The sequence below is a fragment of the Chiloscyllium punctatum genome, chromosome 9 (assembly GCF_047496795.1).
Source record: "Chiloscyllium punctatum isolate Juve2018m chromosome 9, sChiPun1.3, whole genome shotgun sequence".
NCBI classification, from domain to species: domain Eukaryota; kingdom Metazoa; phylum Chordata; class Chondrichthyes; order Orectolobiformes; family Hemiscylliidae; genus Chiloscyllium; species Chiloscyllium punctatum.
In genome coordinates, this window is record NC_092747.1 from 100,405,146 (window position 1) to 100,427,389 (window position 22,244).

At 40.5% G+C, this 22,244-nt stretch overlaps 1 protein-coding gene across 4 annotated transcripts in view; it reads left to right on the forward strand.

Moving 5' to 3' along the window:
* Nucleotides 1-262: 262 nt before the first annotated feature.
* klf12b (Kruppel like factor 12b) overlaps nt 263-22,244 on the forward strand; it is a 284,772-nt gene continuing 262,790 nt past the window's right edge. For 2 of the 4 annotated variants that reach the window (XM_072577970.1, XM_072577975.1), the window contains exon 1: nt 603-719. The gene's annotated coding sequence lies outside the window, so the exon portion shown is untranslated. The other 2 variants (XM_072577971.1, XM_072577972.1) reach the window with 2 other exon arrangements.

Sequence of the window (22,244 nt, forward strand, 5' to 3'; positions counted from 1 at the left end):
TGCGAATATTTTTTTTAAAAAAACAATCAGGATAACAGGGAGCTCGAATGCAGTCTATTTAGATTCACGGCCACCTTAACCTCATTCGAAATACTTTCACACGGCTCTTCAAAACAGACTTTACAAGCTGCAAGAGGTATTTTCGACTTGTGAGCTGTAGCCACCCAGGTTTGTGGGTAGCTCTTCCTCGGACAGGAGGTTAGACAGGGTTGCAGAGAGAAAGACAAAACGATTTTGCTGGATTAAAGCAATAATGTTACTTTGCAGCTTAAGATTCCAGATGTAAGTGAATAATGAGGAATTGCAATATTTTGGAGAAAGTATTTATGAATATTAACTACGTTGATGTATGTATTTATATATATGTCATATGCACATATATATCTATAACGTTACATACGCACACACAGAGAGTATATACTGCAGGCCCACGGTGATTTTAACACTGTTAGCTGGCTGGGCTGCTCGGAAACCTCCTACAAAGGGGCCCCTGTGTAATTCGATGCATGCTGGTAAGGCTTAGGGTATATTGTCCTCTGTTGTTTATGAAGCCTCCACCCACTGGCCCACCCTACATTAAGCAGATCATGTGACTCCGGTAAGTCATTTGCAAGTACAACAGTCCTCTGTGCGCCCCCATTCATTTCCTGCAAACAGCAGCTGAGAGAAGAGACACTGTATAGGGAAGGAAATATTTCTCCTCTGCAGCTTTCCACCAGGTCAGCGCTTTATATTCTTTATTCCCCGTTCTTTGTGTTGAACTGGCTCACTGCTAAAGGCAGTGCCGACTGTCGGATTCCGTGGAGGAGTCATGTTAGAAAGAATGAGACTCGCGTCTCTCTCATATTCCTAACGTTTCTTGCAGTGGGCAGAATGTTCTGTGGCTTGAATGCAGTTGTTGGTCTGTGAGCATTAAGAGTCAGACGGGCTACAGATGTGGGAGTGTCAGTAAAAGGAAGGCAAGCTAATGTCATCTTCAGCAGCTTCAGTGCTACATCCCGCAATCGGTAGCGGTGATGTGTGCGCGACTGTCACTCGGTAATGCTTCATAGCCAGAGCTGAAGCCCCCAAAGCTGCTTGCGTTGGATTTTAGTGGACTTGTCTAGAGTTGACAGTAGACACTTGCAGAGATTGGCAGAGAGAGCCGCTGTTTAAAAGCAACTAAGAGGAACTGCCACTTTGCAATCTAGGATTGCTAAAATGAAAATAGGAGTGCTATTACCTGATGGCATTAGGTAGTGCTAATGCGAAATTACTATATGAGGAGTGTCAAAAACTGTCTGGCTTTACCATTTACAGTCACAAACTTGTTCTGTTCAACAACATCCTTTGAACGTGCATGTCTCTGCACATTTTCAGCGTTGCATTTAGCATAAACCTTGACCTTCTCACCTTTTGACCACTGCTCGTTAATGTTTACTTTGGCTGCAGCAAAGCGATACATAAGGGGAGTGACTAAAAATGTACACGTATTCCTTTTTCTGGGTTAAAAAAAACGCAAGGTAGAGACTTAAAGAAAAGCGAAATGCATATTTCTGCAATCCATTAGTTTTTATTTTAGTGTTTCATGTGGATAATGTAACCATGATCATTTTGGTCAATATGAGTTGAGTAATGTAGTTTTGTGCAGCAGCTGTTATACAAAAGGCAATATTAATTTCATGCTCGGAAGGGTTAGGTGCTGTAAATGGTTGTAGGTCTGTTTTGCAGGAGAAGGGGAGGGAAATGTCTTGGGTGGGGTGTGGAGGCAGTATTGGGGTGTGGGGATTTGACTGGCTGAAAACTAAAGCATAACCGGTCATTGTTTGTCGAACGTTTCTGTGAGAGTTCGTCTTAAAACTGTGACAGTTCCAAACATAATAAATTGCTGAAATATATTCACTGACTATTGTTATGTACATATATAAAAAAAATCACGTAACGGTTTCTCACTTAACCCATGTCATTACTGAAAATAAATTAAATTCCAGAGTTTTAGCAAATTAAATCAGGAGACAGCCCTTAAGTTCTGTACGCGAGAATAAAACATATGAAAAAAAAGCTGATTGGTGACCTGTAGTGCACAATAGTTTAGTTTCGTTATCATAATGTCACTCTATTTGACTAATTTGAAACACACTCAATTAGAAAACTTGACAGTTGCAAGCTGTGTTAAGAGGGAGGGGGTAAGGGCATAATGGATCAAGTGTCAAACACACCCAAAGTCAATCAATTACATTGAACCAAGACTGGGTTGACTCCTGTGTGGAATAACAGACTCTTCTGTACTATGAGACGTACAAAGCAAACCTATGATGTTGCAATGCTTCAGTGTTAGATTTCCAGATAGGAGATGTGAATTTGACTCAAATCTCCACAGACTTTCTACAATTACTCTTTCTGTCAACAAGCTGGTCATATTGGCAGGAGGGGGATGGGATGACTTGTAATACTTCTCATGAAGAACAATCCAGTGAAGAAGTTCAAGAAGAAATCTATGGGTTGAAGCACTCTGCCTGATTTTGTTGAGCAGATGAAAGGTTATCTCTATTGACCTGCAGAAAATTCTTTTTTCAGACAGATACATAAAATCACCATAATGGTCATGTTTCTTCCTGAATTCACTTGACCGAAGTAGCAATTTCCATAGTTCGGGTTTGAGTTTTAATTTTTCAGTGAATCAGGGTCAGTTTGGGAGAAACCAAATCAAATTCACTTCTGCTATCATAGTTATTTACATGTATAAACTAACTGTACTTTGCTAGGACCTTTATAATCACCTGTTTTCTTTTTCAAATATTCTATATTATCACTAAATGAGGTTCATTACCTGAATGTATCTTGCAAACGAGGTTTGCTGATTAATTTGTGACTACAATAATATGTTGTGTTTTACGACAAGAAACTGGACCTGCTGCTAGGTTAAACCTTTGTCCTGATTTTGGTGAGCAGATAAAAGGTTATCTGTAATCACCAGGAGACGTATTAAGGAAAAACTAATCAGTTTTCTTTAAGATCCAAACGCAGACATGATGTAAGGTCCTTGGATAGGAGATTAACTAACTAGCAGAAAGTGTAATGTATGCAAAAATGGTATTTGTCTGATTAAGAACAGGTAAGCAGTAGACATCCATGGGGATCTGTGTTGGGGGTTTCAACTTTTTGCAGTGTTAGCAATCACTTAGATGAGGGAAGTGAAAGCATGGTAGTTAAATTTTCAGAGGAGACAAAGATAGCTAAGAATGTATGTTATGAGGCAGATGTGAGGAGTTTGTAGAAAGATATAGATAGTTTGAGTGAGTGGGTGAATATCTGGTAAACTAGATACAAGGCTATGGGCCAAGTCATAGAGTCATAGTCACAGAGTCATAGAGATGTACAGCATGGAAAAAGACCCTTCGGTGCAACCCGTCCATGCCGACCAGATATCCCAACCCAATCTAGTCCCACCTGCAAGCACTTGGCCCATATCCCTCAAAACTCTTCCTATTCATGTACCCATCCAGATACCTTTTAAATGATGCAATTTTACAAACTTCTACCACTTCCTCTAGCAGCTCATTCCATATATGTCCCACCCTCTGTGTGAAAAAGTTGCCCTTTAGGTCTCTTTTATATCTTTCCCCTCTCACCCTAAACCTATGCCCTCTATCTACCTGCGACTCCACTTTCAAGGAACTATGAACTTGCACTCCAAGGTCTCTTTGTTCAGCAACACTTCCTGGAACCTTAGCATTAAGTGTATAAGTCCTGCTAAGATTTGCTTTCTTAAAATGCAGCACCTCACATTTATCTAAAATAAACTCCATCTGCCACTTCTCAGCCCATTGGCCCATCTGATAAAGATTCCATTGAAATCTGAGGGAACCTCCTTCGCTGTCCACTACACCTCCTATTTTGGCGTCATCTGCAAACTTACTAACTATACCTCTTATACTCACATCCAAATCACTTACATAAACGATGAAAAGTAGTGGACCCAGTACTGATCCTTGTGGCACTCCACTGGTCACAGGCCTCCAGTCTGAAAAACAAGCCTCCACCATCACCCTCTGTCTTCTACATTTGAACCAGTTCTGTATCCAAATGGTGAGTTCTCCCTATAATCCATGAGGTCTAACCTTGCTAACCAGTCTCCCATGGGGAACCTTGTCAAACACCTTACTGAAGTCTACATAGATCACATCTGCTGTTCTGCCCACATCAGTCCTCTTTGTTACTTTTTCAAAAAACTCAATCAAATTTGTGAGACGTAATTTCCAATGCGTAAAGCCATGTTGACTATCCCTAATCTGCCCTTGCCTTTCCAAATACATGTACATCCTGTCCCTCAGGATTCATAGAACATAGAAAAATACAGCGCAGTGCAGGCCCTTTGGCCCTCGATGTTCCGCCGATTCAAGCCCACCTAACCTACACTAGCCCACTATCCTCCATATGCCTATCCAATGCCCGTTTAAATGCCCATAAAGAGGGAGAGTCCACCACTGCTACTGGCAGGACATTCCGTGAACTCACGAGATTCCCTCCAACAACTTGCCCACCACTGACATCAGGCTCACTGGTGTATAATTCCCTGGCTTGTCCTTACAACCCTTCACAAACAGTGGCACCTCATTAGCCAACCTCCAGTCTTCAGGCACCTCACTGTGACTATCGATGATACAAATATCTGAGTAAGAGGCCCAGCAATCACTTCCTTAGCTTCCCACAGAGTTCTAGGGTACACCTGATCAGGTCCTAGGGATTTATCCACTTTTCTGTGTTTCAAGACATCCAGCACTTCCTCCTCTGTAATATGGACATTTTTCAAGATGTCACCATCTACTTCCCTACATTCTATATCTTCTATGTCCTTTTCCACAGTAAATACTGATGCAAAATACTTGTTTAGTATCGCCCCCATCTCCTGCGGCTCCACACAAAGGCAACCTTGCTGATCTTTGAGGGACCCAATTTTCTCCCTAGTTACTCTTGTCCTTAATGTATTTGTAAAAGCCCTTTGGATTTTCCTTAACCTTATTTGCCAAAGCTATCCCATGCCCCCTTTTTGCCCTGCTGATTTCTGTCTTAAGTGTACTCCTACTGCCTTTATAGACTTCTAAGGATTCACTCGATGTATCCTGTCTGTACCTGTCACACGCTTCCTTCTTTTTCTGAACCAAACCCTCAATTTCTTTAGTCATCCAGCATTCCCTATACCTACCAGTCTTTCCTTTCACCCTAACAGGAATATATTTTATCTGGATTCCCGTTATCTCATTTCTGAAGGCTTCCCATTTTCCAGCCGTCCCTTTACTGTGAATATCTGCACCGAATCAGCTTTTGAAAGTTCTTGCCTAATACCGTCAAAATTGGCCTTTCTCCAATTTAGAGCTGCAACTTTTAGATCTAGTCTATCCTTGTCTATCACTATTTTAAAACTAATAAAATTATGGTTGCTGGCCCTAAAGTACTCTCCCACTGGCACCTCAGTCACCTGCCCTGCCTTATTTCCCAAGAGTAGGTCAAGTTTTGCACCTTCTCTAGTAGGTACATCCACATACTGAATCTGAACATTACTGGAATATGGGTTTAAAATAGTGAGATATTTGTGTTTGGTATAGACTCAATGGGCTGAAGTGTCTTTTCCTGTGCTGTAGACTTCTGTGACTCCATGTGAGAAAGTGTGAAGTTGTTTACTTTGGCAGGAAGAATGATAAAGCAGAGTATGACATTGAGAGAATGAAGTGGAGAACAATTTAGGTGTTCTAGTACATAAATCACAAAAAAGTTCATTGTACATAAAAGTAAGGATGTTATACAGGCATTAGTGAGACCACAACTCCAATACCATGTGCAGTTTGTCTTCTTATTTCATGAAGGATTTAAATGTGTTGGTGGCTGTTCAGATTAATACCTGGAATGAATGGTTTGTCTTGTGAGGAAAGGTTGGACAGATTGAGCTTGATTCCACTGGAATTTAAATTAGTGAGAGGCGATTGAATGAAACATATAAAATCCTGAATGGTCTTGACAGGGTGGATGTGGTAAGGATGTTTCCACTTCAGGGTTGGCCGAGAATTAGGGGTCGCTCCTTTAGGTCAGAGATGGGGGAATTTTTTTCTTGTGAGGGCTGTGTCACTTTGGAATGCTTTGCTTGAGAAGGCGATGGAGATGCGCTCATTGAATAATTTTAAGGTGGATAGATAGTTTTGTGTTAAGTAAGGGAATCTGATCTTATTGAGGATAGAGAGGAATGTGGAATTCAAAACAGACACAGATCAGCCATGAACTTATTGAATGGCAGAGGGAGCTTGAGGACTCTGTTCCTGTTTCATATGTTCATATTTAAAATCACCAGAACTGTCATGTTTCCACCTGAATTCGCTTGACAGGAGTCAACAATTTCCATACTTTACATTTGAGTTTGAATTTTTCAATAAATCAGGGTCAGTTTGGGAGAAACCAAATTAAACTAACCTCTGCTATCAAAGTTATTTATGTCTATAAAATAATTGTACTTTGATAGGGGCATTATAATCTCCTTTTTCTTTCCATTTATATAAAACTACTAAATTACCTGACTGTATCTTGGAGACAGGAAGTTTGATGATTAATTCATGACAATGGTGAAATGTTGTGTTTTACTACTAGAAACTACAACCAGGTGAGATGCTTTGTTTTGTTCCCACAAGATAAGCAATTTTACCAGAGTACTTAGTTGTGGGCAGGCACATATATCACATTTATAACCAACTGGCCTGTGACAAACATTATATTTTGTGCCTTCATTTACTATGTACTACTAGTTATTGAAGTCAAAGTTGTCATAACTGTTGCCCCACTATTGGCTAGTTTGTACAGTTCAATAATTCAACTGGATCAAGCTGGTCTGTGTTAATTCCTCTCTGCTCTAACTCTATCATGCAGGGAAAATATCTGCCTGTGGCATTCCATGTAGCAGGTCTTCATTCACACACAAAAGTAAAGAGTTAAAAATCACAGAACACCAGGTTATAGTCCAACAGGTTTAATTGGAAGCACACTAGCTTTCAGAGCGACGCTCCTACATCAGGTGATTGTCCTGATGAAGGAGCGTCACTCCTGGTGTTGTGTGATTTTTAACTTTGTACATCCCAGTCCAACACCGGCATCTCCAAATCACAAAAGTAAAGAGTTTGATTGAGAAGCCTTCATAATTCATACCAACAGAACTTTTCTATGGGGTATAATATTTTAGAAGAATTTGGTAACTCTTCCCCAACCATTGTACCAAGTTTAATGTCATGTCCGAAAAACACTTAAAAATGTTTAGCTCGCTTCCATAATGATGCAGTAGGTAAATGGACAAAAATGTGGTTTTGAGGCACAGTGTAAAGTTCACGATTGATCCTCGAGCTGTTACTAACCAGGAGATCCTAGCCATGGAATAGAAAGGGAATATTTCAGTAGGTTGGGGATTGTTTGGAATTGTTCAATTGCTTCCAAACGAGTTGTCCTCCTTCTTTCATCATAAAGTGATTTGAAATTATTATATTTTTGTTTTAACAAAATAATTTTAGCAAATTTGGTAAGGGGAGGAGAACTAAGATGAAACAAAGAAGGGGAATCAGTATTAGTTTCAGTGCGAAACTACATCAGAACAATGCCATTAAAATCAAATTATGGAAAGGATCACAAAATATTCAATGATACCTTAGTGAATTGAAGCTGGTTCAGATTAATCGGGAACCAAAATTGTCATGTTAGGTTACAAATAAACAATGGGAGACTTTTGAGAAGGGGATGGACTCTAACCCGAGTGTAAAATTCAGCTTCATGAATTCTCAGAGGTTGTCACTGGCAAGAAAGAGGGCCATCAGTGGATTGAGTGGTAGAATCACCTGGCAAGATCTCTTGGGGCAGCTATTTCAATGCAAACAATGCTCCTGTAACTGGATTCGCTGCCCTTGGGGAAAAAAAATGTATATTATGCTAGACCATTGAGTCAGCCTGGCTGATGGAAGATGGATCTGGTAGTCCTGTGACCCCTGTTTTAATAAAGTTCATGTCTGGGAACCTCAGGTAAGGTTAAGATAAGGCTCACATGAAATTCCATTCCCTAATCTTACTGATGAGTACTAGAAGACTACTGATGTACCATTACAATATAGTGTAGAAACAGCATGTCTCTTCAAGACAGGAGAGAGAGAAAGAGAGAAAATTAGAAGGAGGAAAATAACTTACTGCACGATCAGCTGCGTTTATGTGTATTCAAATATCTAAGAGTCATAGAGTCATAGACTAATACAGCATGGAAACAGCCCCTTTGGTCGAACTTATCCATGGTGACCAGTTTGGCCAAACCAAACTAGTCCCATTTGCCTGCTTTTGGTCCACACCCCACTAAAGCTTTCCGATTCATGTACTTGTCAAAATGTCTTTTAAATATTGTAACTGTACCTGCATCTACCACTTCCTTTGGCAGTTCATTTCATATATGATCCACCCGCTGCGTAAAAACATTGCCCCCAAGTCTCTTTTAAATCTTTCCGCTCTCACCTTAAACATATATCCTGTAATTTTGAACATCCTGTACTCTAGGGAAAACACCTTGGCTATTCACCCTATCTATGCCCCTCACAATTTTATAAATTTCTATAAGGTCACTCCTCAACCTCCTACGCTCCAGGGAAAAAAGTCTCAGCCTATTTAGCCTGTCCATATAATTTAAACCCCCCCACCTTGAATAATATTCTTGTAAATTTTTCTGTACCCCTTCCAGTTTAATGATATTCTTCCTATATCAGGGTGACCAGAACTGTATGCAGTAATTCAAAAATGGCTTCACCAGTATCCTGTACAATTGCAACATGATGTCTCAACTCCTATACCCAACATCCTGACCAATGAAGGCAATAAAGGGCTTTTGCCGGAAACGTTGGATTTTCCTGCTCCTCGGATGCTGCCTGAACTGCTGTGCTTTTCTAGCACCACTCTATTCCAGATCCTGACCAATGAAGGCAGGCGTGCCAAATCCCACCTTAACCCCCACCCTGTCTACCTGTGACATCACTTTCAAAAACTATGTACCCGAATCTCGAATTCTCTCTGTTTGACTACATTCCCTGAACAAGTATGTGAGAACGAAAGATTGAATGGTAATTGTATGTACTTGCATTCATGGGCGGTAGCCTTTAATTGCAGATGTGTTTCGGTCCCTAAACAGAAACAACTGAAATTGTGGTCATATGGTTAGGAGGTGCTTGCCTGTAAAGTGTAACTCTGCAAATAAGGATTTATGAAAGTGTGCAAAGATTGGCTCCTATTCTATCTTTCACCACCAAGCTTTCAGGAATATAACATAGCTTTGTGAACTGAGGTCCTTTCATCAATATTATCCTGCCTCATCAGATTCAAATTAATGAATCTCACTGTCAGATTGGCTCATCCTGGGGAAGAGCAGAGAAAGAAGGAAGGAATACAAATAACAACTGTGTACCATCCAGCCAGCAAAATTGAACATTTCTGATCACTAATGTTTAGAAAGCATCAATGACCGTGATAAAAAAAATATGCTCTAAAGTTATTAACTATAGAGGTGGGACTTCAGTTTGACTTTAGCATTTAGCAAGGACTAATGAACAAAAATAAATCTACTTTTTATTTCAGAATCGAAAACAAAATTAAGCTAAGTTTTGAAGTTAGGTGCCCACCACCTAAGAGTCCCAAGGGGATCTATGAAATTTTTTTTTGCAATTGGGCTGTATAATTGTTGACTTGCAAGCACACTGTTTCTGGATCTGTGAATAATATAAAAAAAAGTTTTCTGCAATGGTAGCAGTGCTTTCCTTTGGATAGCTTTTTTTGCAATTAAGCGTTTGTCACTATTCAAAGGTCATAATCCTAAACTAGAAAACACGCTTGCAGCTTTTCATTAATTAAATTATTCTTGATGCTTTTAGTAAACATGAATTTCTTTTCACCTCCGCTATTATAATGGTGCAGTTCACACCACACAGAGAAAAGTACTGATCAGAGTAAACTATTCAGACCCTTGAGTCTGCAAATGAGTTAGATCATAGCTCATATGTATCTCAAATCTACTTCTGTACTCTGGCTCCATAACCAATAATACACCTCTGGGGTTCTTCATTAGGAATCTTTTAATTCGGGTGCAACAACTACTCCCTCCCCCCCCCACCCCACTCCTTTCAGGTGTGAAACCCGAAGGCACTGATTCATAGCTAGATTACTTTTCTATGTGCACTTGTCATTGTCAGCTATCTGCTAAAGTGCATGTTTTTCATCTATGTATGAAGCTAAATATAAAGTAGTCAATCTCAATCTAACCTGCCACTTGGAAAATCAATGAGATTGGCTATAGCACTGGCTTTAAACTTTGCCTGATTATCCTCTCTGGTGAAGTCAATGGACAGTTGGAAATCCATCTTTCCTGATCATGCAATGTCCAGGCTGTGGTTAGGTTACTGTACTGTGGTCTGGAGCAGGGAAACAAATCATTTTGTTCCCAATGACTCTATTACCCAGATATCTGAAGACCAGTTGTCAGGCCTGCAAAAGTCAGCTAAATTTATAGAAAGCAGGATTGAATCAGGGTCTTCTGTACTGCATGGCATGTCAACAAATCCAATTATGCCAGTACCCTATGATATCAGAGACAGCTCAGTCTGTTAATAAAGGATTGTGGGGCCACCTAACCATTTTGGGACTGTGACTGAATTTCACCGAAATAATATAATATTTTAAAAGAAAATAATACACAAGGCTGCGAATAAGGGTGAATAAATGCTGACTTTACAGTCTGCATAGTTCACTATGAAAAATATAAATGAAGAATTTTATGTCATTCATGCCAAGAGTGAGATTCGAAACTAAACCTGTGAGATTATCTATGTGTTCTTTGCCAAGCTGATCAATAAGTATTTGAGAACAAGGCTCACTTGAAGGAAGAATGATATTCATCAAGATTTGCAAATGTTGTAAAACTGGCCTATAAGGGAACTGGTTAATCTGTGTACTAAATGATAAGTAAAACAGCTTGATAAGAGGCTGAGGGAACATTCAGAAAGTAAATCTATATTGGACATTACTTTTAATGTGAAACTTTAATAGGCAGATGGTAAGCCTTGTGCAGTTCAGTGGTTTAGCAGAGAGGTTGTGTTCATTGGCAAAGGTGCTTCAATGAAAAAAACCACTTCTCTTGATTCTCAATGCAACTCCATTTTCTACCCTAAAGTAAGATTGTTTTCACCAACACAACTCATGGGAAGGTGTGGCACAATATCTGCAGTTCTGAGCAGGATGAAGGCTACTGTGGTTGCAAAGATCTAAGGGAAATGAGAAACTGTACACATCTTTATATGATATTTGCATTCTGTTCTTTTTTAGCTGTTGACAGAATTCTTATGCACCATTTTTGCTTTAATAAATTATCAGCTTAAGAACACTGGTTCAAGGGAGAGGTTGCTCACTTGACATCCTTTCTGTTTATGAAAGTAAGAAAACTATGAAAGCAGGCAGAGGAGAGGGGGGAAAGCCCTTTGCGAACAAGCAACTTATCTTTAAAACTGTGGTTAAAAACAAATCACTCAGGAAAGGCAGTAGTTTGTTATATAGAGTGATGGACAAAGAGAATATTACTGCAACTTATGATAATTGTAGGGCATTTTAAGATATCAGAGCCTTGGGCTCTCAGGATGTACCAAATAAATATGTTTGGTGTATGGAGGGTGTGGAGGGATTCAGTATTTTGCATTATCAACAGGAAAAGAATATATCTGAGAATAACAAGATAAAGAAAAACAAGAACAATTTAGCTGCTATCGAGTTGAAAAGTCTAAAAGACAAACTGCTTCAGTGCATTAAGGGTCAAATTTACACTGTTTTATCCCATTCACTGAAACAGTAGTCCAGTGCCAAGCATAACTTAACTTAGCCTCCTTTCATTTTTTGCACCATTGAGGATGCATATACAAGTGTCAAGATTAGTGAGTTTGATTTGTGCCTCTCACATTTTTCCAATTTCATAATGCTGTTTTCTTCATTTTTTTTTCACCTGTGCTTCTCTAACCCATAAAGACAACAGCTGTATCATTCCTTCTGAGCAATGTGACATCATTTATTACCCACTGCTCTAATGGTCATTCCTGTAAGCCAATGCAAAAGCCCGCTGTAAATATATGTAAATTTACTGATTAACATTTACCCAATGACAAGCAGCAGTTCACGCTTTTGACTAAAATAAAGCTTTCGGTTTCTGATCATGTGTATAGGAAGTCTGTTGTTTCTCCACGCGGGAGTTTCATTAATTCATCATTGTGTTGGCTTGATGCTTCAAGATTCTAACAGTTTGGCTTTAGGAAATCAAAAGCCAGGCCATGGACTTAGATGTGCCATTTGACACTGAAGTATGTAAACTTCTCATTATGGACTCATGGAGTCATACAGCATGGAACCAGACCATTTAGTCCAAATTCTCCATGTCCACCGAGTTTCCCAAACTAAACTAATCCCACTTGCCTGTGTTTGCCCTGTATCCCTCTAAATCCTTCCTATTCACGTACCTGTCCAAACTTGTTTTTAATGTTGAAACTCTACCTGCATCCACCACTTTCTCCGGCAATTCATTCTACATATGTACTACCCTCTGTGTGAAAATTTTGCCCTTCAGTTCCCTTTTAAATCTTTTTCCTCTCACCTTAAAAATATGCCCTCTAGTTTTGAACTCTCACAACCTAGGGAAAAGACCTTTGATTTTCACCATATCTATGCCCCACATTGTTTTATAAACCCCTATAAGGTCACCCCTCAACCTCCAATGCTCCAGTGAAATAAAGTCCCAGCTTATCCAACCTCTTCTTATAACTCAAACCCTCCAGATGAGGTAACATGCTAATAAATCTTTTCAGAACCCTCTCCAATTTAATAATATCCTTCCTATGGCAGGGTGACCAGAACTGGACACTGTAGTACAAAAGTGGCCTCACCAACATGCTTTACAACCTCAAACATGACCTCCTAACTCCTTTACTCAGTGGTCTGAGCAATGAAGGCAAGCGTGCTAAATGCCTTCTTCAATACCCTGTCTACCCTGTAACACAACTTTCAAAGAACAGTGTACCTTAACAGATTGGTCTCTATGTTTGCCAATACTATCCAAAGCCTAACTCTAAGTCCTGCCTTTGCTCATTCAACCAAAATGCAATCCCTCGCATTTATCTAAGTTAAACTCCATGTGCCACTCCTCTGCCCTTGTCTTGGTTGATCAAGATCTCTTTGTAATCTTAGATATCCTTCGTCATTGTTGACGATAAATTGTTTGACTTTGCCAAGGGTTTGATCAAGTTCCTGGATGCAATGACACTAACTTATGTAGAACCTTTAATGTTGTGAAGCATTCCAAGACACTGGAGACATTAGCTGACAGTAAGCCGAAGAAGGAACTGTTAGGATGGCTCAGTGCACACCTAAATTTTGAAGCTTGTCTCAAAAAAGGAGGTTGAGACAGGAAATTCCACAGCTGGGAACCATGAGCTGTTTCTTGCTGTTGGGGGTGGGGTGAGTGGAGACAAAAACTTTTCAGATAAACTCAACCTTAACGAGCACATCTCTCGTTGGCTGATTGCAGAGTGGTTTTGACTTGTATCACCATGATAGAAAATTCACTGAGACAGAATGTTGCTTTATCCTGACCAGCAAGGGGAAGACTGCAAGCAGCAAAGAATTAAAGTCTAAAGATGTGGAAAGGGTGGTAAGGAGAATAGAGAAAATAAACACATACTGTATTTTTTAAGCAGACTTACTATTCTACAATATTAAGTATTCTTCATAAGGGGAACCAAGCAACTGTGCACTGTGGAGCTCTCTTATTAGATTGTGCTATGATGATGCTTATTCTGGAAGGTCCAGACAGTTGTTATATTCATTTGGAAAATTTTTCCGGAGAACAAGTGACTCTCAACACCAGAGGCAGTGCCAGAAAGCAGCCTAGTTCTTCAGCAAAACTGATTTTTGGCTCTTAAGAGCACATGATAAGAACAGAACAGACATTTCTGACTGCCATTCTGACAATTCTGGAGCTGCCAGCATTCCTGTTTGACAAATTGTATGCCTGGTTACCAACGGCATTGTGCTTGTGGCCAGAGACATAGGATGTATTTATATACAATACTGAAGAATACTGAGATTAATTTAGGGAGGTCCATGGTATTGATCCTCACGTTATGTATAAGATGAGAATAAAATAAATAGGGTTTATACTGTTTGGGACATGTAAAGGAAGGTGCAAAAGCTGTTAATCTATAAGAAGACTGATTAATAATGTTTTATTTCTACAGTGCATTTTGCTGCCAAGTTCACAATGTTCAGTTATTGTGAATTCCAGAAATGGTAGGATGTGCTTACTATTACTTTGTAAGCATGTAAGCAAAAAATACTATGTCTGTACTTCACTACTGGTATTAAGAATAGGACATGCACAGATTTAGGACACACCCAGTGTTTTATCCTTAGTTTATGCAGATCGACAAAAGTATTGCTGTATGCCATCAACATGTGAGGATTATTACTGCTTTCACATTGTATCTTTGAATATTTAGTATTCATGCCACTACTTTTCACTCTATTAATTTGCAGCACTCCTAGACTAATTAAAAGTTAATTGTGGTTCAAAGATCTTTTTGCTCTGCCCAAAAGAATCTGTCTCCAGCCTAACTGAAGAAATATCTCTCCTTGTATAGAATCATGGCATTTTTGCATTCCGTCTAGCAGTCATCTCTGTTTTCTGTCTTCATGGGTTTTCCCAATTAGTGCTAATTAATGTTAAATAACAATCTTATGCTGTAATCTCACTGGGAAGGAAAGTTGAGAATGGCCAAAACCGTATCCCTTTTGTCTTGTTCTCAGAATGAGGAATTCTTTATTACATCTGTCCTCTGAGATCCAGGAGTGATAGGAAACTGACATAATCTACTATGCTAAAATCTCATTGTTTTCAATGGATTAATTTCTGTTTCCAATGATCTGTTTAATATCTAACCTTCACAAGAAGGAACAATGGTAAACTATTGAGATTCAAGTTTGGAGAATTCTCCATGGGCATTTGTTTATGGAGCGGTATTCAACTTCATCCATGCCACGAACCATTCTAATAATTATATTAGCCTCGACAAGATCCTTTATATTAATAGTTTAGTAATTGGATTACATTCATAAAATGGACTTTAAACCGATTTGTTAAAGGTTATTGGAAACCAGAACTGTTAAGGGAACACTTCCATTGCTGGATTGTAGAAATACATTGTTATAATAATAAGCTGCACAAGCAATGCAGTAAATAATGCAGCTTTTGACATTCCTTAATGTGTTCAAATCAAAACAAAAACACTTTGCATAGAGGTGGTTTTTAGTTGCTTATCTATGTAGAATCATAGAATTACTTTGCAAGCATTTGGCCCATCATGCCTGTGCCAGTCAATTACTCCCACTTTTCTGCACTTTCCCCTTGGCCACGTAAATAATTCCTACAGTAACCATTTTGGACCTGAGTTGCTTGTCCAGGATGGGGATGCAGCATGGGGAGAAATCCTGGCTCCTTGTATCTGAACCTTTGAGGTGATTACCCACACTTCAGATTTTTGGTCATGTCGAGGAGGAAGGACCTGAAGAGAGGGAGTGGGAGCCAGATTGGGAATTGGGCCAGGCTTTGGTTTAAGAGATTAAGTAAAAAATCACACAATACCAGGTTAAAGTCCAACAGGTTTATTTGCAGGCTGTGGTGTCTCCAAATAAACCTGTTGGACTATAACTAGGTGTTGTGTGCTCTTTAACTTTGTCTACCCCAATCCAATACCCACACTTCTACATCATGAGAGATTAAAATATTGCCCAGTTACTAAGGTGGGCTAACAGAAAGCCTTTCTGGGGTCTTTGGCACTACATTCACAGTTTAAAATTAAAGACTAAACCTTCCCATGCCCACTCATATACTTCAGACTAGACTTTAATCAGGAGCAATTCTGATAGAATATAAAGTTACAGTATGTTAGTTATATCATTCTTTAAAAGAACATTCTCATTGATACAAAACAAGCATCCATTAGATTGAAATTACTTCAATAATTGCCTTATAAGTTTTGCATTCAATGAGTTGTATAAATAATTTCACTGGAATGGTTAATACCATAGTCACTAAACCTCAGCCAATGACTTAAACATCATGTCAACAATCGTTTCCATCCTGTCTTATCAATAAAGCACCCCATTGTGAAAATGGTAGTTTGGGAAATCAGTCACACAACATAAATCCTCTAATGATTTTATATAAGTATGCACTCTCCAATACTTTGCACTTCTGACACTCCGCAATTTGTTTTGGACAGTTTTTTTGACAACTTTACATATCCCAGTGAATTTAATTTTTATGCATAAGGCATGCATTTCCATAATCTCAAAGGGTATCTTGCCTCCACAAAGGATGTCTTGGGACCAGATTCAGGTACTCATCTTTCTCACTATCAATCCTGCCGACTACCATAGATTCCTAATACCCCACCTAGGCCAACTTATGCCACGTTAAGCCCTCTGCCATCTCCTATAGCCCCGACCATCCCCGTGCTAACTTTGTGCTTACTGCCACTATGCTTTGTCCCTTCACACATGATGTCAATATATTAAGTGTCGTAGATGTGTGCAGCTCTAGCAATACAGGAGAAGCCCAACAAAATCCAGAAAAAAAAGCACCCTGCTCAATTGGAACCCTTTCTAACAACTTCAATGTTCATTTATTCCACCACCACTCATAGTGGCAGGAGTGTACCATCTCGAAGATGCACTGCAACTACTCAAGGCCATGTGCTCTATCATCTAGAAGGACAAGGGTAGCAGATGCCTGGGAAGATTACCATTTGCAAGCTTCATCTGAACCACGTACCATGTCAATTATAAACACCCTCCAGGGAATCCAAAACTCGATTTCATTGGAGCCAGCTGATCTGTGCACGTGCAGAATATGGATCTTGCCTTGGTCCCACTCCCACAAAAATGAGGTACAGTGTTCAGAGATGGGAAGTTGGGATTCATGACTACCTCTAGCATTTTCTCCTTCCATTGTGACAGTGATTTTCTCTCCATAGGTTCACAGGTACTTTTCCCTTAGACCATTGTTAGTTTTAGAAATTGGAATTTAAGTGCTAATAAAAATAACCAACATCTGCTCCACCCTCAGTATTAAGTTCTTGCTTATTATGCACTGTAAAGTTATGCAGTCTCCTGGATCCTGAGACTATATTTAAGAAATGTAGGATGACTATATACACTGACAAAATGTTTCGCTCTGAAGAATCAAACCATCATAATGTTTCTGGATTAGTGGTGCTGGAAGAGCACAGCAGTTCAGGCAGCATCCAAGTTTCTTCATCAAAATGTTATAGTCACCAAAACTAATGAAGAGCTTTTAAACCAATAAGAGAAGTGTGAGTGAATAGGTTCAAAGTTAAAAGAGTGCAGAAAAGGCACACAATCCTGACTGACAGCCAGGATTTATTCTGAGTGTTCGTTTCTTCATAAATGTTTCAAAGTGGCCATTTCATCGAAAATCTTTCACCCTTTCTCTGACACACTGCAGGATCTCAAGAGTGTATTCCTTCAGGTCAGGATTGCTCCCTGCTTGTTAGAGTTGCCTGCTGTTTTGGGGCATCTGGACACGTGGTTGCATGAGCAAACCGCAAAGGTCAGTGAAGGCTGTATTGCCAATGTGGAAGATGAGCTCATTAGGCTGCACTCGTGTGCATTTGAGGCCCAGGTTGCACCCTGCCAATGATTACATTTAAATGCTAATGATGATCTTTCAGCAGTCATAAAATTTCAAATAACGTAGTCCACAAAAATAACATGCCAGAGGTCATCATTGGTGGTTTAAATCAATTACTAACATAACAATTGAAGCATGTTGCAGCCCACTGACTTGGCTGTTTTGTCATAGGCTTGCCCTCTACTCTCCAAGACACCATTCGTTATCTTGCATTCTCTGCCTCATGATTCATTATTAAATCCTATTTCTTTGTTCTTAATACTATTTTCTATCACTCTCTAGCACTGTTTCTATTTGTTTTTAGCCTCTTGTTTGTTGCTGAATTTTCTCAGAGTGGTTGGCCATTCTGTATTTGTGAAGTGCTTCCGTCGAAGTGTGTTTTTGGGCGGTACAGTGGCTGTGGTTAGCACTGCTGCCTCACAGCGCCAGGGACTTGGTATTAATTCCAGCCTTAGGTGACTGTTTGGGTGGAGTTTGCACATTCTCCCCGTGTCTGCGTGGGTTTCCTCTGGTGCTCCAGTTTCCTGCCACAGTCCAAACATATGCAGGTTAGGTGGATTGGCCATGCTAAGTTGTCCAGAGTGTTCGGTGCATTAGTCAGAGGGAATTGGGTTTTGGGTGGGTTGCTCCTCGGAGGGTTGGTGTGGACTTGTTGGGCTGAAGGCCCTATTTCCACACTGTAGGGAGTCTTATCTACTTGATGTTGTTGCACTACAGTTTTTTGCAAATTAAAGTTGGACACCATTCTTATATAAGGACTGCAACAAGCAAGAGAAAACTGGGACTTAACTCCCTAACTGGTGTTACAGGAGCCACAAAGTCTAAACAAATGTTCATCAACCCTTCCCATCTGATCCCCACACCCTACAGTTACCAAATAAAAAAACCGAACCAGAGCATTAAACAAAACAAGAGGAGTTAACCCATTGATGTTTCTAAATGTAATACAAACAAAACTGTTTCAAATTAACATACAATTTCTCCACATTTGCACTCGTGTCCTTTCAGTCATAGTTTTAGATATGAAGCATTAATTGGTGTCAAATGGACTTACACCTGTAATTTGAAATTCTGGGGTGAAGCTTACATTTATTATTTGACCATGGCCAAGCTGTGTTTCATATTCTTTAGGCTTTTTGGGTGACTTTGGCTGCGAGGCCTAGAGTGTTTTCTTGCTGTATCCTACCAAACATGCTGTATTATCTACTCCCACTGCTATGACGTCCTTCAGGTCACTTCCAGCCCCATCTTACCACACACCCTTCATGAAACTCACCACTCAGCAGCTATTCTGGCATCCCATGTGCTTATGCCATCTCTAAAAGCCCATTATGCATGTGAACGAGCACTGATATGTCCAGAGCCACTCTGCACACCTCCTGACATTTGTCTGGGACATGTCAGATGGTGGGGTACATTGATGCTCAACTTCACACGCAGGGACCTGGAGATCCAACTGCATGGATTGGTGCAGTCAGGATGACCTCTTCAACAAGGATCATTAGTGGAAGGCACGACACCACACCGTTCCAGCCGGGCGTCTGAGGTTGCCATCCATGTCACATTAGTCTGAGGGAATGTTCAGAATATAGGAAGAAGGTCAATATCTATCTTCTATCTGATATCTGATATATTGCATTCCTTCTGTCTCTGCTATTTTACCCACCTCCCACATGGTCTCATATTATACCATTCTCACTGTGGCATTCAACATTTTCCTTAACTTGCTGTCTCCCACCTTAACAAACCTTGACTTCATTATCCCGATATGCCCTATGCAACGCCTGCTCACTTGCTTAGAACAGCACCCCCCCCGCCCCCACTCACTTTAATCTTGTGTAATACCTGCCTTGTTCTCAGTCCAGGAGGAAAACAGCCCCTAATAGAGGGGTGCACTGACTGACATTTGGCTTCTCTCCCCTTATGAGGAGAGGATCCTGACTCTGACTGACCTAAGTGGCTGACTAATCATGTCCAAGCTCCCGAGTAGTATTGGAGGCTGCTCTTGACTTACTATGCTGGGGCTGTCTTGATTTTTTAGATTAGATTAGATTAGATTACTTACAGTGTGGAAACAGGTCCTTCGGGCCAACAAGTCCACACCGACCCGCCGAAGCGCAACTCACCCAGACCCATTCTCCTACATTTACCCCTTCGCCTAACACTGTGGCTAATTCACCTAACCTGCACATCTTTGGACTGTGGGAGGAAACCGGAGCACCCGGAAGAAACCCACGCAGACACGGGGAGAATGTGCAAACTCCACACAGTCAGTCGCCTGAGGCGGGAATTGAACCCGGGTTTCTGGCGCTGTGAGGCAGCAGTGCTATGACTGAGGCTTAATGACAACTATGACATCTTGGTGTGTGTGCTATTTAGCAAGGCAAGACAGAAGTAATATGCGTCAAAGTATGGCATTGGAAAATGCACAGCAGGTCAGGCAGCCTCCGAAGAGCAGGAGGGTCAATGTTTCAGGCATAGGCCCTTCATCAGTAATGTGGGGGGTGGGGTTGGGGGGGAGGTGGAAACAAGAGGGTTGACACATAATTAGGGTGGTAGGGGTGAGGCTGGAGGGGAGGTAGGTGGGAAGGTGATAGATGGAATCAGGTGGGAGGAGGTTTTGATAGGTTGGTGGAGAGGGTGGAGCGGATAGGTGGGAAGGAAGATGGACAGATAGGACAGGTCAAGAGGGCGGTGCCTCTGATTCTACCTTGAATCTTGCCGCAGCCCACATTGCTTAGATCCCTATAAGATTCCAGTCTCAGGTAAAACTATGTGTCATCCTGATGTGTCTTTGATGTTTTTTTTATAATCGAAGAGCTATTCAATTTTGTTTGTGAGGGATATTTTAATGTTTGTTGACAGAACTCTGTTTAGTAAAATTTGCCATCAGTGGGAATTTTTACCAAATGCAATTTATGTTTTGCTGACTCCTGTGACCTTTTCCAAACGGTCAGATGAGCTCTCCACTGTCTTCCTCAGGCAAAAATTTTGTTCTTGTGCCTGAACGTTTTCATTGTGGTCTCAGAGCATCCAGATTGGTCACCTTGCCTGTGAAACATAAATCCATTTTCGCTCCTCAGAGTGATGGAATAAAGATGAACCAGCGAGCCGTGCAGTCGAGAAGTTGGGGAACGTGGGATTGATTGTCCAGATGTACCCTGGAGAAGCACTGACATTAAAAATGGATTGTTGCATTTAATATGAACGAACAACTTGTCCTACAGTTGTGCTTTTTCCGTGTGAGTGAAAACTTTCTTATTATTGGCACAGCATATGAGTGAGAGTGGAGGACCGAAGAGTTTGAAAGCAAGGGTGTGGTAGTCCTTGACAGTACTGATCCACAGAGTCACATTGAACTTGTTCCACATCCACTGAGTTCATGACCTGAACTGCCAAACTAGAAAATTAATCAAACTGGAGAGTGCATGCCAACTATGCACCACACGTGCTAGCTGTATTCCTTTCTGTTGCAGTGCACTGGTTTCAGTTTCCACTCCGTGGGACTGAATTGAAAATGCCCAGCCCACCAGTCTCCCACCACCCACCCACACACTCCCCAAGCTAACCTCCCTAGCACACAGTCTGGGCAAATACTGAAACCAGCAGCCCGCCTATATGTAAAGAAATTATAAAGAGTTGATTAAACTTGTTAAAGGACAAATCTGATTGGTTGGCAGATGCAGGGTGTGAGACTTTATCGCACTGAGGAGCACATGTACCCAATATCCATTAATGTAGCCCCCACCCATTTCAGCATGTTGTGGCTGTATAGTATGCTTGTTCAGAATCTGTTGGCTGGCCTTAGAGTTTCCTTTGGGACATGCAAAATCTCCGCCGCCCCTTTCATTTGCTGCTCCATGCCTCAAGTATAAAAATGTAGACCGACTCCCACAGAACATTACTGAGGGAGCTTTGTTGACGATACTGGGCTGGCCTTTCACAGAATCAGGATGATTCTGATCTAATTTCTGATGGGTCCCAAGTTTTCCTTTGATTGTAGAATGGAGGCCTGCAGTGATTCACATGGAAAGGAAAGCTGAACCCAGAGGAGCACGACATAATGTTCGGTTCAAAAGACCCTGTTTCCAAGAACCACAACCTGTGGTGTGGGAAATGCAAATTAATGCAGTGGACGTTAATGTTCTTGGAGGGTAGATAAAGTCTGCTCAACAGTTGTGATCTGAAGTTTTTCATAAATACCCTGCTCTTTAAACTGTTTAAAAAAGTATCTTTTTGCAGGTGTCAATGTTTAAAATAAAACCTCAGCTGTACTTCCTTGATAGTTAAGTGAGTTATAGGACATATTTTCAGGTAGATATCATAGATTTATTTGTTGACATTTCCCTAAGGTTTGATGTTATGCCATCCTGAGACTTTAACCTAAGGCCTTCTCTTCCCCATCAGGCTGATGTAAGCATTTCTATCGCCTTATTTCAAAGAGCAGTGGATGATGGCTGGAACAATTTAA